A 12,512-nucleotide genomic window follows, 5' to 3' on the forward strand; every position below is an offset into this window, starting at 1 on the left:
TTGTGAGTCAGAAGCCACATTTGGGGCCACAAAAGCTTAAAAAACTATAAAAAGAAAAAAGAAGCCGTGTTACAAATTTCATTCCGCTTAACATTTGCTGTCTGATAAAAATTAGGTTTTACCACACTCCACAATTTCATTTGTCCGTAACAATATATTTACCTTGTATTTCAATGTTCTAAGTTCTGTAAAGATAAAAAGTCTTCCACTCCTACGGTATTGTATTACTCCACTATTATTCAGTATCAGATTTCCCACTTCTCAAATGCCTTTTTGTGGAGTATTGAAGAGGAAAATCACTTTGCATAGCTTTGCGTGCACACTGCAGACCTCATGAGAACAGGTGTATGAGAAACATGACTGTAGGAAACCTGGGAACCGATCTATAGGGTGGAGCCAGCTGGATAAAATCTACGCACTGCATCGATCCTTGTTTTGCTCATTGCAAGTTGCCTAAACTCCAGCAGCTTTTCATCCACGGTAAGCAAATCTTTCTTCTTTCCAAAAAATCTTAGCAAGAAATAATAAGATTCATGTGGATCCTATAATGACAATTACACATCATTGTTAGAAGCCAATTAGTAGGTTGTCTGCTCTTTTCCAGCTTATATCCTGGTCAGTGTGTTATGTAAAATATTGCTCTGCATTATTAAAGAAACTTTATTCATTTTCCCTTTATAGAATTAATTTTTGAAATAATTAGTGAAGACAAAAAAGTGTCAGTGTAGCTTTATCAACTAGTCATGTCCTCCCCTCGTGCTAGGTATTTATATAGAAAGAAAATACAAGTGAGAGGTCGTTCTTATAGGACTGTTTGGAAGATGAGTGAAGTAGGAGTCATTTCTATAGGTATGACCTCACCTTAAAGGAAACCTGTCAGCTGATTCATGCTGCTGTAACAATGAGCAGCATGAATCTGACACCGGCTACATTATCAAAGTTGGGTATGTTTTACTCTAATATGCAGTGGCTTATCAGAGAAAGTATACTTTCAAAAGTTGTCTGTTGACCACATGTCTTGGATGCCTAGTCCGATGCAGGTCCTAGATGGCTTCTCTGCACCCTGCTTCGAAGGACTGACAGGTCTCTCTGTGTGTGTAGGAAAAGACCTATAGTGAGTGAGGTAGGTACAAGCCCCTGGGGACCTGCCTCTTCAACTTGTCATTCAAGATGCGTGGTCTCCAGCCGGCTTAAAACATACATGGCTGTGATAACCCAGCTAATGCATGATTCATGCTGCCCAAGGTTAGGCAACATGAATCTCCGACTAGGTTCTCTTTCATAATACCTCCTTATCGCAGCCATATATGAATAACGCTCCATTTGTGGCTCCATATATGTATAATCCCCCCTTCCTTTGTGGTCTATGTATATGATTAATTCCCTTCCTTTGTAACCTTCACATATTGATAATATCCCCCTTTGTGGCCCCAATATAGCGGATAAAATAAGTATTGAACACGTCACCAATTTTCTAAGTAAATGTATTTCTAAAGGTGCTATTGACACGAAATTCTTACCACATTGCAGAAGCAATGGCAGCCCGTCCAACATCAACTCGCCCTTGTCGGTGGTGGTTTGACACACACACACATCTTTCTTTGCGCATTTAATTTCTTGAATACAGAGTTGGACAATGGCCTGATCTGTAATGCGTTTTGAGAAATAACATGCATAAGCATGGCCGATCCACTTTAAAAAAGCAGCCATAGAGTGTCCGGGAACCTTCCCCCACACTTTTCTTAGCCAGGGCTGCTTTTCGGCAGGGTTGGACGGGCCCACCAGAGAACCAGAGACTCCTCCGGTGGGCCCTGGCTTCTCCTTCAGGAGAGTTCATAGTGCCGAGGTGAGGCCATGATGATGATAGAGGCCACCATCTCCTTAGTTTTCTGTTACTTGGAATGCAAGTGCAAGTATGCAGCCAGCCACCCACCCACTCACAGGCCGCAACACTAAACTGCCAGATTTCTGGGTAGCTCTTTGCACTTGAAATATGGCCTTTTAAGCTTGTGGAAGTGGAAGCTTTTCACAACCTCATGTCGGCGGCGGCCGGGTGTCCATACTCGGTCCCCAGCCGCCACTATATTTCCCGGTATCGCCTCCGCCTTCCTCAAGCACGGGTCCCACAGCATTACCCGTGCCCTCCCCAGTGCACTTACTGGGAAGGACCGCCTAACCACAAACACGTGGATAGGTGAAAGTGGCCAGGGACGGTACGGAGCCAGTCCACAACTTTTTTGCTGAGAGTTGTATTTAGCTCGGTGAAAGGACTGGCATAGAGGGAAACCATATCTACCCTGCGTGTCATTTCTCCCAGGAAGTCCTCTAAAGCTGCTTGCACTTGAAATGTGGCCTGAACATTACTGCTGGTACTTTTTTGTGGGAATTTGCTTGCCTCCTACCAACCTGGAATATTTCCAGCAAACTATGGTACGACACCATGGTATTAGCACTGCCCCCAGTACCAGTAGCAAAGCCATCCCCAATTTCCTTCTCAGGAATTTTATTTGGTAGACTGAGTGGCTGCCCAAATACATTTTCTCACAAAGGAGCTGAAGATAGAGTGGCAGTAGGTGCAAGTTTCTCCAGCCTGTTAGATATTAGAGGGTGAATGACAGCACATTGGATCAGTGGTTAGCACTGAAGTCTTGCAGCGCTGGGATCCTGGGTTCAAATCCCAGCAAGGACAACATCTGCAAGGACTTTGTATGTTCTCCCCGTGTTTGCGTGTGTTTCCTCCTCAGTAAAAAAGCAGCCATAGAGTGTCCGGGAACCTTCCCACACACTTTTCTTAGCCAGGACTGCTTCTCGGCAGGGTTGGACGGTCCCACCAGAGAATCCTCTGGTGTGCCTTGGCTTCTACCTCAGTAGAGTTCATGATAGCGCTAACTTTGCAGCTGCTATGGGGCTCTTGAGCAGGTGAGAAAAATTAGCCCTCAGAATCAAATCCTCTGGTGGGCACAATTTTTTTTCAATCTGAAACAGCTTCTCAGTGGGAGTTGTATTTCACCACAGCCATATTCTTTAGCTTGGTGAAAGGACTGGCATGGAGGAAAACCATATCTACCCCGGCTGTCATTTCTCCATCACAAGGTTCCGCCCATTGTCACACACGACCATGCCTGGCTGTATGTTCAGCGGTGAGAGCCACAGATCAGGCTGCTGTGTTACAGCTTTCAACAACTCTGCAGCACTGGGTGGTTTGTCAATGAAGCATTAAGCACGTTATCTTCAGCACAGCCTGTTGCCGGTTGGCCAAGGCAGTGCTGCAGTGCTGTCAACTTGTGACTGATGTGGTCATTTCGGAGATGGAGGAGGAGGTGCATGAGCTGAACAATGTGATTACATTGAGGTTAAATTGGTGACGCTGTTTTTTATACTAAAGAAAGATCCTATTGTTTTGTTTTTTTTACGTTATTTTTTAAGACAAATGCATTCACCAGGAAATGTTATTTTAACATTTTACAACCTTATCTGGCAATATGGTGTGTGACACATCATCAGACATATCCTTTTTTATTTATGATGGAGGAACTCTGAAAGTCATAAAGCCTATTTTTATAGGGACATCAGACGGCCTTTACTATTCTTAAAAGGCTAGCAGTCGGCCCTAGCTATTGTTAGAGAGCCATCAGCCGGCTATGCTTTGTTGTTCCCATTATTAACAAGTGGGTCTCCTATGCTGTTATTGCGTATCCAGTGACTGCAAGGGCTGCCAAAAATTTGGATGCAACCCAATACCCCTTTGAAGAGACATAGAGGAGGGTCTCAGTAAAAATAATGTTCCCATTATAAAGGAGCGGGTCTCCTATAGTGGTAATGCCCATGCTGTGACTGCAAGGGCTGCCAAAATTTGGGAAAAGCCCCACTAAGAATTTAAAGACACATAGAGCAGGGCCACAGTAACAAGGTATGACATGTTCCCATTAGAAAGGAGAGGGTCTGCTATACAGTTATAGGGTATGCAGTGAGTCCAACGGCTGACCAATTTTAGGAAAAACCCCACTAATAATTTAAAGACACACGGAGCAGGGCCACAGTAACAAGGTACAACATGTTCCCATTAGAAAGGAGAGAGTCTGCTATACCGTTATAGAATATGCAGTGAGTCCAATGGCTGACCATTTTTAGGAAAAACCCCACTAAGAATTTAAAGACACACAGAGCAGGGCCACAGTAATGACAAATTCCCATTAGAAAGGAGAGAGTCTCCCATAGTGTTGGCCTATGCAGTGAATGCAAGGGCTGCCAAAAATTTGGAGGCACTTCAATGCCCCTTGGAAGAGACGTGGAGGAGGGCCTCATAAAAAAATGTTCCCATTGAAAGGAGCGGGCCTCCTATACTTGTAATGCCCATGCACTAATTGTATGGGCTGACAAACATTTACCCCTGGGGGTATACATGAACATACTGTATAAAAACATAAACACCCTTTAAAAAAATTATGTGGGTGTTGCATCACGGACCACGGTCACCCTGGTGATATGGTGGTGGAGGATGAGGAGAAGGAGGAGGACAAGAGCAAATAGCCAAAATAAGGAAGCGTATACCCATGTGTGGGTGTGAAAAGGTGCATTGGAATACACCTCCCAAGAAAAGACACTGGATTTGAGTTTATGTTACACTGCTATCATTCGGTGTTGAGAAGTCTGGCCCAATCCAGCCCTTGTTCATTTTTATAAGAGTCAGCCTGTCAGCATTTTCATTTAACAGGCGGATGCGCTTATCAGTTATAATTCCACCAGCGGCACTAAAAACCCGCTCTGATAAAACGCTGGCAGCAGGGCAGGCCAGGACCTCCAAGGCATAGAGATCCAGTTCATTCCACGTATCCAGCTTGGATACCCAATAATTATAAGGCACAGAGGAATCACGGAGGATGTTGGTACGGTCGGCAAGGTACTCCCTCAGCATCTTCCAAAACTTTGCACTCCTTGTGAGAGTACACCGCGCCTCAGGGCCTGTGCGATGGGAGGGTCTAAGAAAACTCTCCCAGAACTTTGACAGTGTTCCCCTGCCTCTGCTGGATTGAAGTTGTGTCTCTCTCACCTGTACTCCTTGGTTGTCCAACGAAGTGTGCCCTCTGCCGCCAGTGTTTTCAGATGGGAATTTTTTTAATAGTTCCGCAACAAGGGCCTGCTGGTACTGCCCCATTTTTGTAGACCTGTCCGCCTCAGGAATAAGAGATATAAAGTTCTCCTTGTAGCATGGGTCTAGAAGTGTCACCAACCAGTAATGACTGTCACCCAAAATTTTGAGAACGCGAGGGTCATGGGAAAGGCAGCGTAACATAAACTCAGCCATGCGTGCCAGACTACTAACAGGCAAGACTTCCGTGTCCTCACCAAGAGGATGACTGACCATGCTCTCCTCCTCCTCTCTGTCCTCTGGCCATCCACGCTGAACAGACGGTATGACAGCTGTACAGGTAGTACCGTCTATAGTGCATGAAACTAGCTCCTGTCCTTCCTCCTCCTTTGCTTCTTCCTCATTGTCACCCAATCCATGTTGGGATGAGATGAGGCTTGGCTGTGTGTAATCACCCTGTATGGTTCCTTGCTCCATCTCATCGTGCTCCGTCTGCAATGCATCCTCTTTGATTGTGAGCAGAGAGCGTTTCAGAAGACAGAGAAGTGGCTGGTGAAGCTAATTATGGTGCTCACCATCTTGGTGGAGTCATCAAAATTTTAGAGGATGGTACATATATCTGACATCCATGTCCACTCCTGAGGTCTTATGTGTGGAGTCTGAACTGAATATCGATGGCCTTGTTGATGCTTGTACTCAACAACTGTCCTCTTCTGCTCACAAATCCTTCCCAACATCTGCAGTGTAGAGTTCCAACTCGTGGGGACATCACACAACAGTCTGTGAGCCGGAAGCTGCAAACGCTGCTGAAACACTGCAAGGGCGGCGGAAGCTGTAGCTGACTTTCTAAAATGGGCACACAGGTGGCGTACTTTAACATGCAGATCCGGCAGCTCCGGGTAGGATTTGAGAAATCGCTGAGCCATGAAGTTAAGCACATGGGCCAGGCATGGTACGTGTGTGAGCTCGCCTCGCATCAGAGCCGCCACCAGGTTCTGGCCATTGTCACACATGACCATGCTTGGCTGTAGGTTCAGCGGTGTGAGTCACAGATCTGCCTGCTCTTTCAGAGCTGTCCACAACTCTTCAGCATTGTGCGGTTTTTCACCTAAGCATATTAACTTCAGCACAGCCTGTTGCCGCCTGGCCGAGGCAGTGCTGCAGTGCTTCCAGCTTGTGACTGATGTGGTCATTTCAGAGATGGAGGCTGAAGAGAAGGAGGAGGCTGAGGAGGATGAGGTGCAGGAGCTGTAGACCGTGGAGGCAACCCTGATTGACCTAGGTCCCGCAATCCTTGGCGTCGGGAGGACGTGTTCCGTCCCAAGGTCCGATTGGGTCCCAACTTCCACTATGTTAACCCAGTGTGCCGTCAGCGAGATGTACCGTCCCTGCCCACAAGCACTTGTCCACGTGTCTGTGGTTAGGTGGACTTTACGGGTAACTGCGTTGTTGAGAGCACGGCTAATGTTTTGGGACACGTGCTTGTGTAATGCGGGGACGGCACACCGGGAGAAATAGTGGCGGCTGGGGACCGAGTACCGAGGGACGGTTGCCGCCATCAGGTTGTGGAATGCTTCCATCTCCACGAGCCTAAAAGGCAACATTTCAAGCGCAAGCAGTCATGAAATGTGAGAATTTAGTAGTGTGGCCTGTGGGGCATTGGCTGCATATTTGCGTTTGCGTTCCAAGGACTGTGGTATGGACAACTGAACGCTGTGCTGGGACAAGGACATGGACGTGCTTCCTGATGCTGCTACTTTAGAGTGTTCAACGACAGGTACAGGGCAGGAGGCATCTTCGCATGCACTATGGACAGGGGATTGGCTTGCATGCACAACAGCGGAAGAAGCAATGGTGCCACCCGCAGACACTGTTCCTGGACCCTGGGGTTCAGCCCACAAAGTCGGGTGCTTTGCTGCCATGTGCCTGATCATGCTGGTGGTGGTCAAGCTGGTCGTTTTGCCACCCCTGCTGATGCTGGACTGGCAGGTGGTGCAAATGGCCTTTTTGGGGTTATCGGCAGAGTCTTTAGAAAACAACCAGACTCGGGAAGACCTAACAGTTGTACTGGCAACTTCCTTCGTGTCGGTGTTACGGAGAACGGTTACCTGCCTTCTGTCTGCGGCCACCACACTGCTTCTTCCTGCCTGTTGGGGTGCTCTGCCTCCCTCCCCCTGTGTGCTGCTGTCCTCGCTCTGCATGTCCTCCTGCCAGGTTGGGTCAGTTACTATATCATCCACCACCTCGTCTTCCACTTCCGCACCCTGGTCCTCCTCCTAACTTTCTGGCAATTGTGTCTCATCATCGTCCACCTCTTTGAACACTTTCCCACCGTCGCCTTTGTGTGACGGTGGCTGCTCAAATATTTGGGCATCGCTACATGCAATCTCCTCTTGCCCCGCTTCAAGTGGATCGGGCGAGAGGCCTGAATCTATAAATGGAAAAGTGAACATCTCTTCAGACTGTCCAAGTGTGGGATCAGTTGTCTCTGGGTACTCGGCATGGTGGGAGGAAGGAGGATAAGGGTGAGGAATATGCGGTCCAGACTCACGGCTACTGAGACTTGACCGTGTGGAAGACGTGGTGGTGGCTAAGTGACTGGAAGCATTATCCGCTATCCAACCAACAACCTTTTGACACTGCTCTGGGTTCAATAGTGGTGTGCTGTGGTCCCCTAGAAATTGGGACAGGTAGGTCAGGCGAGAAGATGTGGGTGTTTGTTGTGGCACAATTTCAGCTTGCCCACGGCCTTGTTCTCGGCCACTGCATGCACCATTACCATCACGTCCAGTTCCCCGTCCCTTGCCACGTGCCTAGCCTATTTTAAATGGAGGACAGTATCTTCCATGCTCACTACAAATGACTGAGTTTGGAGCGAACTTATATGTGATCCGTGTGACAGAGAAAACAGAGTTTCAAATAGCTGGCCTGTAGGTAAGTAGTTTGAACAGCAAACTGCTGTGAATTGCTTCACTGACACTCTGAAAGAAATTTTTAATGGAAGCCAGAAATGGCAGTATTTTCTGACAACGTATATGTGATCCGTGTGACGGAGAGAACACAGTTTTAAATAGCTGGATTTTTAGCGCTGTAATATGGAAAGGACCTGGCTGTATTCTGCAGTGCCAGCAAGCAAATGGCACAGAAAAACGGTGTTCTCTGGATTGCTTTTTAAGCAAATAATGAGGATTAAGATCCAAAGAAAAGTATTCCTGGCCCCTGAGACCTGGGCCTTTGTATAGAAATATCTAACAGCAGCAGAAGGCAGAACTGGAATGGAGCCTCTTGTGCTATATGCACTGTAGTCTGCTATATACCCTGCCTGCCTATGTACACTGCCTGCTTGATATCTCTGCAGATGGATTAGTTAGTCCTCAAAAGGACTGTTTGTTAAGATGGATATGTGTAATGTATGTTTTTTCTCCCTACACTAGCTAATACACAAGCAAATCTCTCCCTGACGCAGCAGCACCTCTCCCTACACTGTCTGATTCCGGAGTGACTGTGACGAGCATGGCGGCGCCAGGTCTGATATAGAATCGATGACGCTATGCGGGCAGCCACTCACTGTAATGCCACAACCAACATGGCTACGGCATTACAGTGAGTCGCAGGCAATCCCTGCATGTTCATTGGCTCTGTAAGGAGCGCCAAACATGCAGGGAGGAGACCCAAGCTCCCGCTGAGCAACCCCGGAAATACTCGGCGAGCGCCGAGCATCTCGAGCAGTGGGATGCTCGGGCGAGTACCGAGCAGTGGTGAGCACGCTCGCTCATCACTATTAATGACTCTATATAATATATGAGTTTCACTTTTTGTATTGAAGAACTGAAATAAATTAACTTTGACATGATATTCTAATTTAGTGAGATGCACCTGTATGTAACACATGATACCATTTACTTGCCCTAAAAAGCTAAATCTTAACCTACAAACAAAAATAGGGGTAACATAAATCTGATGCAAAGTGCAGGTATGAAAATATCTATATTGAATGGATATATACAATTCCTTTTTCCCTCTGGTGATACTGCCCTTTCCTACATTTTTAAACTCATTGTATATTTTTGTGTATATAATACAGTGCTGGCCAAAAGTATTGGCACCCCTGCAATTCTGTCAGATAATACTCAGTTTCTTCCTGAAAATGATTGCAATCACAAATTCTTTGGTATTATTATCTTCATTTAATTTGCTTGCAAGGAAAAAACACAAAAGAGAATGAAGCAAAAATCAAATTATTGATAATTTCACACAAAACTCCAAAAATGGGCCGGACAAAAGTATTGGCACCCTCAGCCTAATACTTGGTTGCACAACCTTTAGCCAAAATAACTGCGAACAACCGCTTCAGGTAACCATCAATGAGTTTCTTACAATGCTCTGCTGGAATTGTAGACCATTCTTCTTTGGCAAACTGCTCCAGGTCCCTGATATTTGAAGGGAGCCTTCTCTAAACTGCCATTTTGAGATCTCTCCACAGGTGTTCTCTGGGATTCAGGTCTGGACTCATTGCTGGCCACCTTAGAAGTCTCCAGTGCTTTCTCTAAAACCATTTTATAGTGCTTTTGGAAGTGTGTTTTGGGTCATTGTCCTGCTGGAAGACCCATGACCTCTGAGAGAGACCCAGCTTTCTCACACTGGGCCCTACATTATGCTGCAAAATTTGTTGGTAGTCTTCAGACTTCATAATGCCATGCACATGGTCAAGCAGTCCAGTGCCAGAGGCAGCAAAGCAACCCCAAAACATCAGGGAACCTCCGCCATGTTTGACTGTAGGGACCGTGTTCTTTTCTTTGAATGCCTCTTTTTTTTTCCTGTACACTCTATGTTGATGCTTTTTCCCAAAAAACTCTACTTTTGTCTCATCTGACCAGAGAACATTCTTCCAAAACGTTTTAGGCTTTCTCAGGTAAGTTTTGGCAAACTCCAGCCTGGCTTTTTTATGTCTCGGGGTAAGAAGTGGGGTCTTCCTGGGTATCCTACCATACAGTCCCTTTTCATTCAGACGCCGACGGATAGTACGGGTTGACACTGTTGTACCCTCGGACTGCAGGGCAGCTTGAACTTGTTTGGATGTTAGTCAAGGTTCTTTATCCACCGTCCACACAATCTTGCGTTGAAATCTCTCGTCAATTTTTCTTTTCCGTCCACATCTAGGGAGGTTAGCCACAGTGTCATGGGCTTTAAACTTCTTGATGACACTGCGTACGGAAGACACAGGGACATTCAGGTCTTTGGAGATGGACTTGTAGCCTTGAGATTGCTCATGCTTCCTCACAATTTGGTTTCTCAAGTCCTCAGACATTTCTTTGGTCTTCTTTCTTTTCTCCATGCTCAATGTGGTACACACAAGGACACAGGACAGAGGTTGAGCAAACTTTAATCCATGTTAACTGGCTGCAAGTGTGATTTAGTTATTGCCAACACCTGTTAGGTGCCACAGGTAAGTTACAGGTGCTGTTAATTACACGAATTAGAGAAGCATCACATGATTTTTCAAAGGGTGCCAATACTTTTGTCCACCCCCTTTTTTAGGTTTGGTGTGGAATTATATCCAATTTGGCTTTAGGACAATTTTTTTTGTGTTTTTTTCATTGAAGACAAATTAAATGAAGAGAATAATACCAAAGAATTTGTGATTGCAATCATTTTCAGGAAGAAACTGAGTATTATCTGACAGAATTGCAGGGGTGCCAATACTTTTGGCCACCACTGTATGTGTTCTAACATATAAAATTATTTTAATCTATATAACATTATATAAAATGATTGTTTTGTTTTAAAAAGATATATTCGGTGCATAAAAGGAAATCACAAATTGATCAAATTGAACAAATTAAAGTCAACGATGACCCTAAAGTTTCTGGTGCAAAAAAATATATGCAGTGATCAAAGCAGATAAGTCAACAAGAACTATTACAATTATAGGAAATGTCAATTGCTGTCACTAGATGGCAATGTAAGACAAGTGTATTGGTCAATAGAAAGCCCAGTACTGTGACACAAGCAGGCTGGGCAGATAGGTAAAGAGGAGCACAAGCGTATAGTCCTAGGCACTTACTGTATATTAAAGGGCAATGTACAGGCCCTTTAAAAAAAAAAGCACTTTCATCAAAATTGTTGTCCTCTTAATATATTGCAATCATCACATTATATATATTCTAAAGTTGCTCATTTTGTCTTTCTACCCAGTTAATTCTTCTCTTTTACTTTAGATCTATGACATCACGTGATTAAAAACTGAATCCTTCTAAGCTCTATGTAGAAACAGGAAGTCAAATTTCCCTGTATAAGTCATAAGTCACTGCAAAAGGCCCTGACAGGGGGAGGAGCAGAGCACCTCAATCTAAAGGGGAAGAGGGGGATGATAAATGCAGGGACAAGAGACTTACTGTTTCTATAAAGAGCAGAGAAAAGAGAAGAATTAACTGGGTAGAAAGGCAAAGTGAGCAATTGTAAGTACACAGTGCTATATACTATGATGACTGCAATACATTAACATGATATAAACTTTGTTGGGAGTGCTTCTTTAATAAATGTGCCTATGACCATATGCATGTTCCACCTCCCTCTCTGTATACCCGGTATCTCTGTGTCCTAATAATGGCCTTTCACGTGATTGGTTGAAGATGTCATTGACTGATCTTGTAACTTGCTGGGTGATGCAGGCCACTGGTCAAGGGGGGAGGATGTTAGAGGGGTTGGAAATCACCACTGTGCCTGACTTCCCATTGGATGAGTGTGCTTCAAAAGGAGACTTCATTTTCTTATATTTTGCAGCTGTTGGTTTTAATGATCATTATGCATATTAATACTTATTTGTGCTACTTTAACCAGTTTCCGACCGGTAAATGTCGACGCTTGCTGGGCTTTGTGCAGCGCCAATGTTTATCAACAGTAGGCGGTCTCGCAGCGCTCAAGATGATGTTAACAGCTTGCTATCTTCCGGTTGCCGATCAATAGCAATCGCGGCATTTAGAAAATAGTGAGAGGGAGAGCGCGCCTTCTCTTACCTCTCCGGCACCCCCTGTGATGTGATCACGGGGGAGCCGAGGGTTGTTGACTCACCCCCTGGGCCAATGCTTTAGTGCGGCGCGCGTGCGCGCGGGGGATACCCGGAGCCGGATCCGATGGGGGTAGTAGTCTTCGTGTGGCGGTGACCCGTTCCGCGCCCAGGGTGGTCAAACTAAGTGGCAGTTATTGGTATGATGGTATTAGTGTCCGACTACGCCACCCGTTGAATGCGGTTATGAAACCGCCGCTGCAGGGCAGACCGCTGAGGCCGGTGGTATAGGTGTGCAGCAATGTTGATATAACCCCCAACGGGAGAGGTATGGCCTCAGGGCAGCGGATGTGGGTGATGTTGGGAGTGATGGTGTGGATGTCCCAGCACTAACGGTGCGACAAGGAAGCACGGAGA

The 12,512-nt window shown here is 45.8% G+C and overlaps 1 protein-coding gene across 1 annotated transcript in view; it reads left to right on the forward strand.

The window, feature by feature from the left end:
• Window positions 1-332: 332 nt before the first annotated feature.
• Window positions 333-12,512, forward strand: part of ATP8B3 (ATPase phospholipid transporting 8B3) — a 1,018,530-nt gene continuing 1,006,350 nt past the window's right edge. The window contains exon 1 of the mRNA XM_073686335.1: window positions 333-480. The gene's annotated coding sequence lies outside the window, so the exon portion shown is untranslated. The remainder of the gene's footprint in view (window positions 481-12,512) is intronic.

This window comes from Phyllobates terribilis, unplaced genomic scaffold (genome assembly GCF_046119375.1).
Source record: "Phyllobates terribilis strain yellow unplaced genomic scaffold, ASM4611937v1 Scaffold_1__5_contigs__length_1240528914, whole genome shotgun sequence".
Classification (NCBI taxonomy): Eukaryota; Metazoa; Chordata; class Amphibia; order Anura; family Dendrobatidae; genus Phyllobates; species Phyllobates terribilis.